The 15,988-nt window shown below is 42.0% G+C and overlaps 22 non-coding genes across 22 annotated transcripts; 11 read left to right on the top strand and 11 right to left on the bottom strand.

Moving 5' to 3' along the window:
- Positions 1-31: 31 nt before the first annotated feature.
- On the bottom strand, positions 32-104 carry trnak-uuu (transfer RNA lysine (anticodon UUU)). The gene has a single exon. It is a non-coding gene; the product is annotated as a tRNA-Lys (tRNA).
- Positions 105-270: 166 nt separating this feature from the next.
- Positions 271-342, top strand: trnaw-cca (transfer RNA tryptophan (anticodon CCA)). The gene has a single exon. It is a non-coding gene; the product is annotated as a tRNA-Trp (tRNA).
- A 1,161-nt stretch (positions 343-1,503) lies between these two features.
- Positions 1,504-1,576, bottom strand: trnak-uuu (transfer RNA lysine (anticodon UUU)). The gene has a single exon. It is a non-coding gene; the product is annotated as a tRNA-Lys (tRNA).
- Positions 1,577-1,742: 166 nt separating this feature from the next.
- Positions 1,743-1,814, top strand: trnaw-cca (transfer RNA tryptophan (anticodon CCA)). Its single transcript has one exon. It is a non-coding gene; the product is annotated as a tRNA-Trp (tRNA).
- A 1,161-nt stretch (positions 1,815-2,975) lies between these two features.
- On the bottom strand, positions 2,976-3,048 carry trnak-uuu (transfer RNA lysine (anticodon UUU)). Its single transcript has one exon. It is a non-coding gene; the product is annotated as a tRNA-Lys (tRNA).
- Positions 3,049-3,214: 166 nt separating this feature from the next.
- On the top strand, positions 3,215-3,286 carry trnaw-cca (transfer RNA tryptophan (anticodon CCA)). Its single transcript has one exon. It is a non-coding gene; the product is annotated as a tRNA-Trp (tRNA).
- A 1,161-nt stretch (positions 3,287-4,447) lies between these two features.
- Positions 4,448-4,520, bottom strand: trnak-uuu (transfer RNA lysine (anticodon UUU)). Its single transcript has one exon. It is a non-coding gene; the product is annotated as a tRNA-Lys (tRNA).
- A 166-nt stretch (positions 4,521-4,686) lies between these two features.
- On the top strand, positions 4,687-4,758 carry trnaw-cca (transfer RNA tryptophan (anticodon CCA)). Its single transcript has one exon. It is a non-coding gene; the product is annotated as a tRNA-Trp (tRNA).
- Positions 4,759-5,919: 1,161 nt separating this feature from the next.
- trnak-uuu (transfer RNA lysine (anticodon UUU)) lies at positions 5,920-5,992 on the bottom strand. Its single transcript has one exon. It is a non-coding gene; the product is annotated as a tRNA-Lys (tRNA).
- Positions 5,993-6,158: 166 nt separating this feature from the next.
- trnaw-cca (transfer RNA tryptophan (anticodon CCA)) lies at positions 6,159-6,230 on the top strand. The gene has a single exon. It is a non-coding gene; the product is annotated as a tRNA-Trp (tRNA).
- Positions 6,231-7,391: 1,161 nt separating this feature from the next.
- Positions 7,392-7,464, bottom strand: trnak-uuu (transfer RNA lysine (anticodon UUU)). The gene has a single exon. It is a non-coding gene; the product is annotated as a tRNA-Lys (tRNA).
- A 166-nt stretch (positions 7,465-7,630) lies between these two features.
- trnaw-cca (transfer RNA tryptophan (anticodon CCA)) lies at positions 7,631-7,702 on the top strand. Its single transcript has one exon. It is a non-coding gene; the product is annotated as a tRNA-Trp (tRNA).
- Positions 7,703-8,863: 1,161 nt separating this feature from the next.
- On the bottom strand, positions 8,864-8,936 carry trnak-uuu (transfer RNA lysine (anticodon UUU)). Its single transcript has one exon. It is a non-coding gene; the product is annotated as a tRNA-Lys (tRNA).
- A 166-nt stretch (positions 8,937-9,102) lies between these two features.
- trnaw-cca (transfer RNA tryptophan (anticodon CCA)) lies at positions 9,103-9,174 on the top strand. Its single transcript has one exon. It is a non-coding gene; the product is annotated as a tRNA-Trp (tRNA).
- Positions 9,175-10,335: 1,161 nt separating this feature from the next.
- trnak-uuu (transfer RNA lysine (anticodon UUU)) lies at positions 10,336-10,408 on the bottom strand. Its single transcript has one exon. It is a non-coding gene; the product is annotated as a tRNA-Lys (tRNA).
- A 166-nt stretch (positions 10,409-10,574) lies between these two features.
- Positions 10,575-10,646, top strand: trnaw-cca (transfer RNA tryptophan (anticodon CCA)). Its single transcript has one exon. It is a non-coding gene; the product is annotated as a tRNA-Trp (tRNA).
- A 1,161-nt stretch (positions 10,647-11,807) lies between these two features.
- On the bottom strand, positions 11,808-11,880 carry trnak-uuu (transfer RNA lysine (anticodon UUU)). Its single transcript has one exon. It is a non-coding gene; the product is annotated as a tRNA-Lys (tRNA).
- A 166-nt stretch (positions 11,881-12,046) lies between these two features.
- Positions 12,047-12,118, top strand: trnaw-cca (transfer RNA tryptophan (anticodon CCA)). Its single transcript has one exon. It is a non-coding gene; the product is annotated as a tRNA-Trp (tRNA).
- Positions 12,119-13,279: 1,161 nt separating this feature from the next.
- trnak-uuu (transfer RNA lysine (anticodon UUU)) lies at positions 13,280-13,352 on the bottom strand. The gene has a single exon. It is a non-coding gene; the product is annotated as a tRNA-Lys (tRNA).
- Positions 13,353-13,518: 166 nt separating this feature from the next.
- On the top strand, positions 13,519-13,590 carry trnaw-cca (transfer RNA tryptophan (anticodon CCA)). The gene has a single exon. It is a non-coding gene; the product is annotated as a tRNA-Trp (tRNA).
- A 1,161-nt stretch (positions 13,591-14,751) lies between these two features.
- On the bottom strand, positions 14,752-14,824 carry trnak-uuu (transfer RNA lysine (anticodon UUU)). Its single transcript has one exon. It is a non-coding gene; the product is annotated as a tRNA-Lys (tRNA).
- A 166-nt stretch (positions 14,825-14,990) lies between these two features.
- Positions 14,991-15,062, top strand: trnaw-cca (transfer RNA tryptophan (anticodon CCA)). Its single transcript has one exon. It is a non-coding gene; the product is annotated as a tRNA-Trp (tRNA).
- Positions 15,063-15,988: the final 926 nt, after the last annotated feature.

The raw sequence follows: 15,988 nt of genomic DNA, 5'->3' as shown, positions 1-15,988 counted from the left end.
GCCTAGTGAAGGAAGGTGAACATTAAAGCAGCGCCCGAACAGGGACTTGAACCCTGGACCCTCAGATTAAAAGTCTGATGCTCTACCGACTGAGCTATTCGGGCTCTGCATTTACTTATTTTCATACACCTAACCTGTCGGGCAGAGGCACGTGCTGACGAGGGGGCATTGTCAGATAATACATTTCCCAAGAGATCCAGGCCTCCATTCCAAATGATACAATCAACGAAATCTGAACTAGGCATCCCCTCCAAAGACGCGTTTTGTCTAGACCTCGTGGCGCAACGGTAGCGCGTCTGACTCCAGATCAGAAGGTTGCGTGTTCAAATCACGTCGTGGTCAGTGTTTTTATGTGTGCAATCTCTACCTCCTTTAAACAGCGAAGTCAATGAATCAACACAAGTACCAATGTGGCTTACAGTACAAACCTCGAACGAAAACAACCAAACCAATTCTGCTTTAGATGACAATTGTCTCTCATAAAAGCCTGTCACACTGCAAATTCCCAGATCAGATGATGCTGTGTGATTGATTCACAGGCTTAAATCAGTCTTCGAACACGGATTTTAACGTCTTATGGCTTAGGGGAAGTGATTCGACATCTGGATGAGAAGAGTGCCCAAAGTAAACTGCCTGTTACTCAGGCCCAGAATCTAGGATATGCATATAAATGGTAGATTTGGATAGAACACACTTTAAAGTTTCCAAAACCGTTCAAATGATGTCTGTGAGTATAACAGAACTGATATGGCAGGTGAAAATCTGAGGAAAATCCATCCGGGAAGTGGGACTTTATTTGACGTGGGAAGTTTTCAATTGAATGCCTATTGAGTTTCTAATGGGTTAGGACCCAGATTGCAGTTCCTATGGCTTCCACTAGATGTCAACAGTCTTTAGACATTGTTTCAGGATTGTTTTCTGAAAAATGAAGAAGAATGAGACCTTCTGTCAGTGGACTGAGGAAGCATGCAGTGCTGGTTTGCGCACATGACCTAGTGCGTGCCCGTCGTTGTTTTTCCTTTCTATTGAATACGCTATTGTCCGGTTGAAATATTATCGAGTATTTAGACAATTGCCAACCTGAAGATTAATCATAAAAATCGTTTGACATGTTTCAACAAACTTTACCGGTACTGTTCGGACGTATTCGTCTGCGTGTTTTGACCGCCTTTGAGCCAGTGGATTACTGAACACAACGCGCCAACAAAACTGAGATTTTGGGATATAAAGAGAGACTTTATTGAACAAAACAAACATTTATTGTGTAGCTGAGACTCTTGTGACTGCAACCAGATGAAAATCTTCTAAGGTAAGTGATTAATTTGATGGCTATTTCTGACTTTCGTGACTCTATATGATTGGAAAATGTTTGTATGCTTTTGGAAGAGGGGCGCTGTCCTCAGATAATCGCATGGTATGCTTTCGCAGTAAAGCCATTTTTAAATCTGACCAAATGCAAGAATGGAAAGACTGCCTACTGAAGGAAGGTGAACATTAAAGCAGCGCCCGAACAGGGACTTGAACCCTGGACCCTCAGATTAAAAGTCTGATGCTCTACCGAGTGAGCTATTCGGGCTCTGCATTTACTTATTTTCATACACCTAACCTGTCGGGCAGAGGCACGTGCTGACGAGGGGGCATTGTCAGATAATACATTTCCCAAGAGATCCAGGCCTCCATTCCAAATGATACAATCAACGAAATCTGAACTAGGCATCCCCTCCAAAGACGCGTTTTATCTAGACCTCGTGGCGCAACGGTAGCGCGTCTGACTCCAGATCAGAAGGTTGCGTGTTCAAATCACGTCGTGGTCAGTGTTTTTATGTGTGCAATCTCTACCTCCTTTAAACAGCGAAGTCAATGAATCAACACAAGTACCAATGTGGCTTACAGTACAAACCTCGAACGAAAACAACCAAACCAATTCTGCTTTAGATGACAATTGTCTCTCATAAAAGCCTGTCACACTGCAAATTCCCAGATCAGATGATGCTGTGTGATTGATTGACAGGCTTAAATCAGTCTTCGATCACGGATTTTAACGTCTTATGGCTTAGGGGAAGTGATTCGACATCTGGATGAGAAGAGTGCCCAAAGTAAACTGCCTGTTACTCAGGCCCAGAATCTAGGATATGCATATAAATGGTAGATTTGGATAGAACACACTTTAAAGTTTCCAAAACCGTTCAAATGATGTCTGTGAGTATAACAGAACTGATATGGCAGGTGAAAATCTGAGGAAAATCCATCCGGGAAGTGGGACTTTATTTGACGTGGGAAGTTTTCAATTGAATGCCTATTGAGTTTCTAATGGGTTAGGACCCAGATTGCAGTTCCTATGGCTTCCACTAGATGTCAACAGTCTTTAGACATTGTTTCAGGATTGTTTTCTGAAAAATGAAGAAGAATGAGACCTTCTGTCAGTGGACTGAGGAAGCATGCAGTGCTGGTTTGCGCACATGACCTAGTGCGTGCCCGTCGTTGTTTTTCCTTTCTATTGAATACGCTATTGTCCGGTTGAAATATTATCGAGTATTTAGACAATTGCCAACCTGAAGATTAATCATAAAAATCGTTTGACATGTTTCAACAAACTTTACCGGTACTGTTCGGACGTATTCGTCTGCGTGTTTTGACCGCCTTTGAGCCAGTGGATTACTGAACACAACGCGCCAACAAAACTGAGATTTTGGGATATAAAGAGGGACTTTATTGAACAAAACAAACATTTATTGTGTAGCTGAGACTCTTGTGACTGCAACCAGATGAAAATCTTCAAAGGTAAGTGATTAATTTGATGGCTATTTCTGACTTTCGTGACTCTATATGATTGGAAAATGTTTGTATGCTTTTGGAAGAGGGGCGCTGTCCTCAGATAATCGCATGGTATGCTTTCGCAGTAAAGCCATTTTTAAATCTGACCAAATGCAAAAATGGAAAGACTGCCTACTGAAGGAAGGTGAACATTAAAGCAGCGCCCGAACAGGGACTTGAACCCTGGACCCTCAGATTAAAAGTCTGATGCTCTACCGACTGAGCTATTCGGGCTCTGCATTTACTTATTTTCATACACCTAACCTGTCGGGCAGAGGCACGTGCTGACGAGGGGGCATTGTCAGATAATACATTTCCCAAGAGATCCAGGCCTCCATTCCAAATGATACAATCAACGAAATCTGAACTAGGCATCCCCTCCAAAGACGCGTTTTGTCTAGACCTCGTGGCGCAACGGTAGCGCGTCTGACTCCAGATCAGAAGGTTGCGTGTTCAAATCACGTCGTGGTCAGTGTTTTTATGTGTGCAATCTCTACCTCCTTTAAACAGCGAAGTCAATGAATCAACACAAGTACCAATGTGGCTTACAGTACAAACCTCGAACGAAAACAACCAAACCAATTCTGCTTTAGATGACAATTGTCTCTCATAAAAGCCTGTCACACTGCAAATTCCCAGATCAGATGATGCTGTGTGATTGATTGACAGGCTTAAATCAGTCTTCGAACACGGATTTTAACTTCTTATGGCTTAGGGGAAGTGATTCGACATCTGGATGAGAAGAGTGCCCAAAGTAAACTGCCTGTTACTCAGGCCCAGAATCTAGGATATGCATATAAATGGTAGATTTGGATAGAACACACTTTAAAGTTTCCAAAACCATTCAAATGATGTCTGTGAGTATAACAGAACTGATATGGCAGGTGAAAATCTGAGGAAAATCCATCCGGGAAGTGGGATTTTTTTTGATGTGGGAAGTTTTCAATTGAATGCCTATTGAGTTTCTAATGGGTTAGGACCCAGATTGCAGTTCCTATGGCTTCCACTAGATGTCAACAGTCTTTAGACATTGTTTCAGGATTGTTTTCTGAAAAATGAAGAAGAATGAGACCTTCTGTCAGTGGACTGAGGAAGCATGCAGTGCTGGTTTGCGCACATGACCAAGTGCGTGCCCATCGTTGTTTTTCCTTTCTATTGAATACGCTATTGTCCGGTTGAAATATTATCGAGTATTTAGACAATTGCCAACCTGAAGATTAATTATAAAAATCGTTTGACATGTTTCAACAAACTTTACCGGTACTGTTCGGACGTATTCGTCTGCGTGTTTTGACCGCCTTTGAGCCAGTGGATTACTGAACACAACGCGCCAACAAAACTGAGATTTTGGGATATAAAGAGGGACTTTATTGAACAAAACAAACATTTATTGTGTAGCTGAGACTCTTGTGACTGCAACCAGATGAAAATCTTCAAAGGTAAGTGATTAATTTGATGGCTATTTCTGACTTTCGTGACTCTATATGATTGGAAAATGTTTGTATGCTTTTGGAAGAGGGGCGCTGTCCTCAGATAATCGCATGGTATGCTTTCGCTGTAAAGCCATTTTTAAATCTGACCAATTGCAAGTATGGAAAGACTGCCTACTGAAGGAAGGTGAACATTAAAGCAGCGCCCGAACAGGGACTTGAACCCTGGACCCTCAGATTAAAAGTCTGATGCTCTACCGACTGAGCTATTCGGGCTCTGCATTTACTTATTTTCATACACCTAACCTGTCGGGCAGAGGCACGTGCTGACGAGGGGGCATTGTCAGATAATACATTTCCCAAGAGATCCAGGCCTCCATTCCAAATGATACAATCAACGAAATCTGAACTAGGCATCCCCTCCAAAGACGCGTTTTGTCTAGACCTCGTGGCGCAACGGTAGCGCGTCTGACTCCAGATCAGAAGGTTGCGTGTTCAAATCACGTCGTGGTCAGTGTTTTTATGTGTGCAATCTCTACCTCCTTTAAACAGCGAAGTCAATGAATCAACACAAGTACCAATGTGGCTTACAGTACAAACCTCGAACGAAAACAACCAAACCAATTCTGCTTTAGATGACAATTGTCTCTCATAAAAGCCTGTCACACTGCAAATTCCCAGATCAGATGATGCTGTGTGATTGATTCACAGGCTTAAATCAGTCTTCGAACACGGATTTTAACTTCTTATGGCTTAGGGGAAGTGATTCGACATCTGGATGAGAAGAGTGCCCAAAGTAAACTGCCTGTTACTCAGGCCCAGAATCTAGGATATGCATATAAATGGTAGATTTGGATAGAACACACTTTAAAGTTTCCAAAACCGTTCAAATGATGTCTGTGAGTATAACAGAACTGATATGGCAGGTGAAAATCTGAGGAAAATCCATCCGGGAAGTGGGACTTTATTTGACGTGGGAAGTTTTCAATTGAATGCCTATTGAGTTTCTAATGGGTTAGGACCCAGATTGCAGTTCCTATGGCTTCCACTAGATGTCAACAGTCTTTAGACATTGTTTCAGGATTGTTTTCTGAAAAATGAAGAAGAATGAGACCTTCTGTCAGTGGACTGAGGAAGCATGCAGTGCTGGTTTGCGCACATGACCAAGTGCGTGCCCGTCGTTGTTTTTCCTTTCTATTGAATACGCTATTGTCCGGTTGAAATATTATCGAGTATTTAGACAATTGCCAACCTGAAGATTAATTATAAAAATCGTTTGACATGTTTCAACAAACTTTACCGGTACTGTTCGGACGTATTCGTCTGCGTGTTTTGACCGCCTTTGAGCCAGTGGATTACTGAACACAACGCGCCAACAAAACTGAGTTTTTGGGATATAAAGAGGGACTTTATTGAACAAAACAAACATTTATTGTGTAGCTGAGACTCTTGTGACTGCAACCAGATGAAAATCTTCAAAGGTAAGTGATTAATTTGATGGCTATTTCTGACTTTCGTGACTCTATATGATTGGAAAATGTTTGTATGCTTTTGGAAGAGGGGCGCTGTCCTCAGATAATCGCATGGTATGCTTTCGCAGTAAAGCCATTTTTAAATCTGACCAAATACAAGTATGGAAAGACTGCCTAGTGAAGGAAGGTGAACATTAAAGCAGCGCCCGAACAGGGACTTGAACCCTGGACCCTCAGATTAAAAGTCTGATGCTCTACCGACTGAGCTATTCGGGCTCTGCATTTACTTATTTTCATACACCTAACCTGTCGGGCAGAGGCACGTGCTGACGAGGGGGCATTGTCAGATAATACATTTCCCAAGAGATCCAGGCCTCCATTCCAAATGATACAATCAACGAAATCTGAACTAGGCATCCCCTCCAAAGACGCGTTTTGTCTAGACCTCGTGGCGCAACGGTAGCGCGTCTGACTCCAGATCAGAAGGTTGCGTGTTCAAATCACGTCGTGGTCAGTGTTTTTATGTGTGCAATCTCTACCTCCTTTAAACAGCGAAGTCAATGAATCAACACAAGTACCAATGTGGCTTACAGTACAAACCTCGAACGAAAACAACCAAACCAATTCTGCTTTAGATGACAATTGTCTCTCATAAAAGCCTGTCACACTGCAAATTCCCAGATCAGATGATGCTGTGTGATTGATTGACAGGCTTAAATCAGTCTTCGAACACGGATTTTAACTTCTTATGGCTTAGGGGAAGTGATTCGACATCTGGATGAGAAGAGTGCCCAAAGTAAACTGCCTGTTACTCAGGCCCAGAATCTAGGATATGCATATAAATGGTAGATTTGGATAGAACACACTTTAAAGTTTCCAAAACCATTCAAATGATGTCTGTGAGTATAACAGAACTGATATGGCAGGTGAAAATCTGAGGAAAATCCATCCGGGAAGTGGGACTTTATTTGACGTGGGAAGTTTTCAATTGAATGCCTATTGAGTTTCTAATGGGTTAGGACCCAGATTGCAGTTCCTATGGCTTCCACTAGATGTCAACAGTCTTTAGACATTGTTTCAGGATTGTTTTCTGAAAAATGAAGAAGAATGAGACCTTCTGTCAGTGGACTGAGGAAGCATGCAGTGCTGGTTTGCGCACATGACCAAGTGCGTGCCCGTCGTTGTTTTTCCTTTCTATTGAATACGCTATTGTCCGGTTGAAATATTATCGAGTATTTAGACAATTGCCAACCTGAAGATTAATTATAAAAATCGTTTGACATGTTTCAACAAACTTTACCGGTACTGTTCGGACGTATTCGTCTGCGTGTTTTGACCGCCTTTGAGCCAGTGGATTACTGAACACAACGCGCCAACAAAACTGAGTTTTTGGGATATAAAGAGGGACTTTATTGAACAAAACAAACATTTATTGTGTAGCTGAGACTCTTGTGACTGCAACCAGATGAAAATCTTCAAAGGTAAGTGATTAATTTGATGGCTATTTCTGACTTTCGTGACTCTATATGATTGGAAAATGTTTGTATGCTTTTGGAAGAGGGGTGCTGTCCTCAGATAATCGCATGGTATGCTTTCGCAGTAAAGCCATTTTTAAATCTGACCAAATACAAGTATGGAAAGACTGCCTAGTGAAGGAAGGTGAACATTAAAGCAGCGCCCGAACAGGGACTTGAACCCTGGACCCTCAGATTAAAAGTCTGATGCTCTACCGACTGAGCTATTCGGGCTCTGCATTTACTTATTTTCATACACCTAACCTGTCGGGCAGAGGCACGTGCTGACGAGGGGGCATTGTCAGATAATACATTTCCCAAGAGATCCAGGCCTCCATTCCAAATGATACAATCAACGAAATCTGAACTAGGCATCCCCTCCAAAGACGCGTTTTGTCTAGACCTCGTGGCGCAACGGTAGCGCGTCTGACTCCAGATCAGAAGGTTGCGTGTTCAAATCACGTCGTGGTCAGTGTTTTTATGTGTGCAATCTCTACCTCCTTTAAACAGCGAAGTCAATGAATCAACACAAGTACCAATGTGGCTTACAGTACAAACCTCGAACGAAAACAACCAAACCAATTCTGCTTTAGATGACAATTGTCTCTCATAAAAGCCTGTCACACTGCAAATTCCCAGATCAGATGATGCTGTGTGATTGATTGACAGGCTTAAATCAGTCTTCAAACACGGATTTTAACTTCTTATGGCTTAGGGGAAGTGATTCGACATCTGGATGAGAAGAGTGCCCAAAGTAAACTGCCTGTTACTCAGGCCCAGAATCTAGGATATGCATATAAATGGTAGATTTGGATAGAACACACTTTAAAGTTTCCAAAACCGTTCAAATGATGTCTGTGAGTATAACAGAACTGATATGGCAGGTGAAAATCTGAGGAAAATCCATCCGGGAAGTGGGACTTTATTTGACGTGGGAAGTTTTCAATTGAATGCCTATTGAGTTTCTAATGGGTTAGGACCCAGATTGCAGTTCCTATGGCTTCCACTAGATGTCAACAGTCTTTAGACATTGTTTCAGGATTGTTTTCTGAAAAATGAAGAAGAATGAGACCTTCTGTCAGTGGACTGAGGAAGCATGCAGTGCTGGTTTGCGCACATGACCAAGTGCGTGCCCGTCGTTGTTTTTCCTTTCTATTGAATACGCTATTGTCCGGTTGAAATATTATCGAGTATTTAGACAATTGCCAACCTGAAGATTAATTATAAAAATCGTTTGACATGTTTCAACAAACTTTACCGGTACTGTTCGGACGTATTCGTCTGCGTGTTTTGACCGCCTTTGAGCCAGTGGATTACTGAACACAACGCGCCAACAAAACTGAGTTTTTGGGATATAAAGAGGGACTTTATTGAACAAAACAAACATTTATTGTGTAGCTGAGACTCTTGTGACTGCAACCAGATGAAAATCTTCAAAGGTAAGTGATTAATTTGATGGCTATTTCTGACTTTCGTGACTCTATATGATTGGAAAATGTTTGTATGCTTTTGGAAGAGGGGCGCTGTCCTCAGATAATCGCATGGTATGCTTTCGCAGTAAAGCCATTTTTAAATCTGACCAAATACAAGTATGGAAAGACTGCCTAGTGAAGGAAGGTGAACATTAAAGCAGCGCCCGAACAGGGACTTGAACCCTGGACCCTCAGATTAAAAGTCTGATGCTCTACCGACTGAGCTATTCGGGCTCTGCATTCACTTATTTTCATACACCTAACCTGTCGGGCAGAGGCACGTGCTGACGAGGGGGCATTGTCAGATAATACATTTCCCAAGAGATCCAGGCCTCCATTCCAAATGATACAATCAACGAAATCTGAACTAGGCATCCCCTCCAAAGACGCGTTTTGTCTAGACCTCGTGGCGCAACGGTAGCGCGTCTGACTCCAGATCAGAAGGTTGCGTGTTCAAATCACGTCGTGGTGAGTGTTTTTATGTGTGCAATCTCTACCTCCTTTAAACAGCGAAGTCAATGAATCAACACAAGTACCAATGTGGCTTACAGTACAAACCTCGAACGAAAACAACCAAACCAATTCTGCTTTAGATGACAATTGTCTCTCATAAAAGCCTGTCACACTGCAAATTCCCAGATCAGATGATGCTGTGTGATTGATTCACAGGCTTAAATCAGTCTTCGAACACAGATTTTAACTTCTTATGGCTTAGGGGAAGTGATTCGACATCTGGATGAGAAGAGTGCCCAAAGTAAACTGCCTGTTACTCAGGCCCAGAATCTAGGATATGCATATAAATGGTAGATTTGGATAGAACACACTTTAAAGTTTCCAAAACCGTTCAAATGATGTCTGTGAGTATAACAGAACTGATATGGCAGGTGAAAATCTGAGGAAAATCCATCCGGGAAGTGGGACTTTATTTGACGTGGGAAGTTTTCAATTGAATGCCTATTGAGTTTCTAATGGGTTAGGACCCAGATTGCAGTTCCTATGGCTTCCACTAGATGTCAACAGTCTTTAGACATTGTTTCAGGATTGTTTTCTGAAAAATGAAGAAGAATGAGACCTTCTGTCAGTGGACTGAGGAAGCATGCAGTGCTGGTTTGCGCACATGACCAAGTGCGTGCCCGTCGTTGTTTTTCCTTTCTATTGAATACGCTATTGTCCGGTTGAAATATTATCGAGTATTTAGACAATTGCCAACCTGAAGATTAATTATAAAAATCGTTTGACATGTTTCAACAAACTTTACCGGTACTGTTCGGACGTATTCGTCTGCGTGTTTTGACCGCCTTTGAGCCAGTGGATTACTGAACACAACGCGCCAACAAAACTGAGTTTTTGGGATATAAAGAGGGACTTTATTGAACAAAACAAACATTTATTGTGTAGCTGAGACTCTTGTGACTGCAACCAGATGAAAATCTTCAAAGGTAAGTGATTAATTTGATGGCTATTTCTGACTTTCGTGACTCTATATGATTGGAAAATGTTTGTATGCTTTTGGAAGAGGGGCGCTGTCCTCAGATAATCGCATGGTATGCTTTCGCAGTAAAGCCATTTTTAAATCTGACCAAATACAAGTATGGAAAGACTGCCTAGTGAAGGAAGGTGAACATTAAAGCAGTGCCCGAACAGGGACTTGAACCCTGGACCCTCAGATTAAAAGTCTGATGCTCTACCGACTGAGCTATTCGGGCTCTGCATTCACTTATTTTCATACACCTAACCTGTCGGGCAGAGGCACGTGCTGACGAGGGGGCATTGTCAGATAATACATTTCCCAAGAGATCCAGGCCTCCATTCCAAATGATACAATCAACGAAATCTGAACTAGGCATCCCCTCCAAAGACGCGTTTTGTCTAGACCTCGTGGCGCAACGGTAGCGCGTCTGACTCCAGATCAGAAGGTTGCGTGTTCAAATCACGTCGTGGTGAGTGTTTTTATGTGTGCAATCTCTACCTCTTTTAAACAGCGAAGTCAATGAATCAACACAAGTACCAATGTGGCTTACAGTACAAACCTCGAACGAAAACAACCAAACCAATTCTGCTTTAGATGACAATTGTCTCTCATAAAAGCCTGTCACACTGCAAATTCCCAGATCAGATGATGCTGTGTGATTGATTGACAGGCTTAAATCAGTCTTCGAACACGGATTTTAACTTCTTATGGCTTAGGGGAAGTGATTCGACATCTGGATGAGAAGAGTGCCCAAAGTAAACTGCCTGTTACTCAGGCCCAGAATCTAGGATATGCATATAAATGGTAGATTTGGATAGAACACACTTTAAAGTTTCCAAAACCATTCAAATGATGTCTGTGAGTATAACAGAACTGATATGGCAGGTGAAAATCTGAGGAAAATCCATCCGGGAAGTGGGACTTTATTTGACGTGGGAAGTTTTCAATTGAATGCCTATTGAGTTTCTAATGGGTTAGGACCCAGATTGCAGTTCCTATGGCTTCCACTAGATGTCAACAGTCTTTAGACATTGTTTCAGGATTGTTTTCTGAAAAATGAAGAAGAATGAGACCTTCTGTCAGTGGACTGAGGAAGCATGCAGTGCTGGTTTGCGCACATGACCAAGTGCGTGCCCGTCGTTGTTTTTCCTTTCTATTGAATACGCTATTGTCCGGTTGAAATATTATCGAGTATTTAGACAATTGCCAACCTGAAGATTAATTATAAAAATCGTTTGACATGTTTCAACAAACTTTACCGGTACTGTTCGGACGTATTCGTCTGCGTGTTTTGACCGCCTTTGAGCCAGTGGATTACTGAACACAACGCGCCAACAAAACTGAGTTTTTGGGATATAAAGAGGGACTTTATTGAACAAAACAAACATTTATTGTGTAGCTGAGACTCTTGTGACTGCAACCAGATGAAAATCTTCAAAGGTAAGTGATTAATTTGATGGCTATTTCTGACTTTCGTGACTCTATATGATTGGAAAATGTTTGTATGCTTTTGGAAGAGGGGCGCTGTCCTCAGATAATCGCATGGTATGCTTTCGCAGTAAAGCCATTTTTAAATCTGACCAAATACAAGTATGGAAAGACTGCCTAGTGAAGGAAGGTGAACATTAAAGCAGCGCCCGAACAGGGACTTGAACCCTGGACCCTCAGATTAAAAGTCTGATGCTCTACCGACTGAGCTATTCGGGCTCTGCATTTACTTATTTTCATACACCTAACCTGTCGGGCAGAGGCACGTGCTGACGAGGGGGCATTGTCAGATAATACATTTCCCAAGAGATCCAGGCCTCCATTCCAAATGATACAATCAACGAAATCTGAACTAGGCATCCCCTCCAAAGACGCGTTTTGTCTAGACCTCGTGGCGCAACGGTAGCGCGTCTGACTCCAGATCAGAAGGTTGCGTGTTCAAATCACGTCGTGGTCAGTGTTTTTATGTGTGCAATCTCTACCTCCTTTAAACAGCGAAGTCAATGAATCAACACAAGTACCAATGTGGCTTACAGTACAAACCTCGAACGAAAACAACCAAACCAATTCTGCTTTAGATGACAATTGTCTCTCATAAAAGCCTGTCACACTGCAAATTCCCAGATCAGATGATGCTGTGTGATTGATTGACAGGCTTAAATCAGTCTTCGAACACGGATTTTAACTTCTTATGGCTTAGGGGAAGTGATTCGACATCTGGATGAGAAGAGTGCCCAAAGTAAACTGCCTGTTACTCAGGCCCAGAATCTAGGATATGCATATAAATGGTAGATTTGGATAGAACACACTTTAAAGTTTCCAAAACCATTCAAATGATGTCTGTGAGTATAACAGAACTGATATGGCAGGTGAAAATCTGAGGAAAATCCATCCGGGAAGTGGGACTTTATTTGACGTGGGAAGTTTTCAATTGAATGCCTATTGAGTTTCTAATGGGTTAGGACCCAGATTGCAGTTCCTATGGCTTCCACTAGATGTCAACAGTCTTTAGACATTGTTTCAGGATTGTTTTCTGAAAAATGAAGAAGAATGAGACCTTCTGTCAGTGGACTGAGGAAGCATGCAGTGCTGGTTTGCGCACATGACCAAGTGCGTGCCCGTCGTTGTTTTTCCTTTCTATTGAATACGCTATTGTCCGGTTGAAATATTATCGAGTATTTAGACAATTGCCAACCTGAAGATTAATTATAAAAATCGTTTGACATGTTTCAACAAACTTTACCGGTACTGTTCGGACGTATTCGTCTGCGTGTTTTGACCGCCTTTGAGCCAGTGGATTACTGAACACAACGCGCCAACAAAACTGAGTTTTTGGGATATAAAGAGGGACTTTATTGAACAAAACAAACATTTATTGTGTAGCTGAGACTCTTGTGACTGCAACCAGATGAAAATCTTCAAAGGTAAGTGATTAATTTGATGGCTATTTCTGACTTTCGTGACTCTATATGATTGGAAAATGTTTGTATGCTTTTGGAAGAGGGGCGCTGTCCTCAGATAATCGCATGGTATGCTTTCGCAGTAAAGCCATTTTTAAATCTGACCAAATACAAGTATGGAAAGACTGCCTAGTGAAGGAAGGTGAACATTAAAGCAGCGCCCGAACAGGGACTTGAACCCTGGACCCTCAGATTAAAAGTCTGATGCTCTACCGACTGAGCTATTCGGGCTCTGCATTTACTTATTTTCATACACCTAACCTGTCGGGCAGAGGCACGTGCTGACGAGGGGGCATTGTCAGATAATACATTTCCCAAGAGATCCAGGCCTCCATTCCAAATGATACAATCAACGAAATCTGAACTAGGCATCCCCTCCAAAGACGCGTTTTGTCTAGACCTCGTGGCGCAACGGTAGCGCGTCTGACTCCAGATCAGAAGGTTGCGTGTTCAAATCACGTCGTGGTCAGTGTTTTTATGTGTGCAATCTCTACCTCCTTTAAACAGCGAAGTCAATGAATCAACACAAGTACCAATGTGGCTTACAGTACAAACCTCGAACGAAAACAACCAAACCAATTCTGCTTTAGATGACAATTGTCTCTCATAAAAGCCTGTCACACTGCAAATTCCCAGATCAGATGATGCTGTGTGATTGATTGACAGGCTTAAATCAGTCTTCGAACACGGATTTTAACTTCTTATGGCTTAGGGGAAGTGATTCGACATCTGGATGAGAAGAGTGCCCAAAGTAAACTGCCTGTTACTCAGGCCCAGAATCTAGGATATGCATATAAATGGTAGATTTGGATAGAACACACTTTAAAGTTTCCAAAACCATTCAAATGATGTCTGTGAGTATAACAGAACTGATATGGCAGGTGAAAATCTGAGGAAAATCCATCCGGGAAGTGGGACTTTATTTGACGTGGGAAGTTTTCAATTGAATGCCTATTGAGTTTCTAATGGGTTAGGACCCAGATTGCAGTTCCTATGGCTTCCACTAGATGTCAACAGTCTTTAGACATTGTTTCAGGATTGTTTTCTGAAAAATGAAGAAGAATGAGACCTTCTGTCAGTGGACTGAGGAAGCATGCAGTGCTGGTTTGCGCACATGACCAAGTGCGTGCCCGTCGTTGTTTTTCCTTTCTATTGAATACGCTATTGTCCGTTTGAAATATTATCGAGTATTTAGACAATTGCCAACCTGAAGATTAATTATAAAAATCGTTTGACATGTTTCAACAAACTTTACCGGTACTGTTCGGACGTATTCGTCTGCGTGTTTTGACCGCCTTTGAGCCAGTGGATTACTGAACACAACGCGCCAACAAAACTGAGATTTTGGGATATAAAGAGGGACTTTATTGAACAAAACAAACATTTATTGTGTAGCTGAGACTCTTGTGACTGCAACCAGATGAAAATCTTCAAAGGTAAGTGATTAATTTGATGGCTATTTCTGACTTTCGTGACTCTATATGATTGGAAAATGTTTGTATGCTTTTGGAAGAGGGGCGCTGTCCTCAGATAATCGCATGGTATGCTTTCGCAGTAAAGCCATTTTTAAATCTGACCAAATGCAAGTATGGAAAGACTGCCTACTGAAGGAAGGTAAACATTAAAGCAGCGCCCGAACAGGGACTTGAACCCTGGACCCTCAGATTAAAAGTCTGATGCTCTACCGACTGAGCTATTCGGGCTCTGCATTTACTTATTTTCATACACCTAACCTGTCGGGCAGAGGCACGTGCTGACGAGGGGGCATTGTCAGATAATACATTTCCCAAGAGATCCAGGCCTCCATTCCAAATGATACAATCAACGAAATCTGAACTAGGCATCCCCTCCAAAGACGCGTTTTGTCTAGACCTCGTGGCGCAACGGTAGCGCGTCTGACTCCAGATCAGAAGGTTGCGTGTTCAAATCACGTCGTGGTCAGTGTTTTTATGTGTGCAATCTCTACCTCCTTTAAACAGCGAAGTCAATGAATCAACACAAGTACCAATGTGGCTTACAGTACAAACCTCGAACGAAAACAACCAAACCAATTCTGCTTTAGATGACAATTGTCTCTCATAAAAGCCTGTCACACTGCAAATTCCCAGATCAGATGATGCTGTGTGATTGATTGACAGGCTTAAATCAGTCTTCGAACACGGATTTTAACTTCTTATGGCTTAGGGGAAGTGATTCGACATCTGGATGAGAAGAGTGCCCAAAGTAAACTGCCTGTTACTCAGGCCCAGAATCTAGGATATGCATATAAATGGTAGATTTGGATAGAACACACTTTAAAGTTTCCAAAACCATTCAAATGATGTCTGTGAGTATAACAGAACTGATATGGCAGGTGAAAATCTGAGGAAAATCCATCCGGGAAGTGGGACTTTATTTGACGTGGGAAGTTTTCAATTGAATGCCTATTGAGTTTCTAATGGGTTAGGACCCAGATTGCAGTTCCTATGGCTTCCACTAGATGTCAACAGTCTTTAGACATTGTTTCAGGATTGTTTTCTGAAAAATGAAGAAGAATGAGACCTTCTGTCAGTGGACTGAGGAAGCATGCAGTGCTGGTTTGCGCACATGACCAAGTGCGTGCCCGTCGTTGTTTTTCCTTTCTATTGAATACGCTATTGTCCGTTTGAAATATTATCGAGTATTTAGACAATTGCCAACCTGAAGATTAATTATAAAAATCGTTTGACATGTTTCAACAAACTTTACCGGTACTGTTCGGACGTATTCGTCTGCGTGTTTTGACCGCCTTTGAGCCAGTGGATTACTGAACACAACGCGCCAACAAAACTGAGATTTTGGGATATAAAGAGGGACTTTATTGAACAAAACAAACATTTATTGTGTAG

Source organism: Salmo salar, chromosome 03, assembly GCF_965601325.2.
Source record: "Salmo salar chromosome 03, fSalSal1, whole genome shotgun sequence".
Taxonomy (NCBI): Eukaryota; Metazoa; Chordata; class Actinopteri; order Salmoniformes; family Salmonidae; genus Salmo; species Salmo salar.
This window is presented reverse-complemented; position numbering and strand designations above follow the sequence as displayed.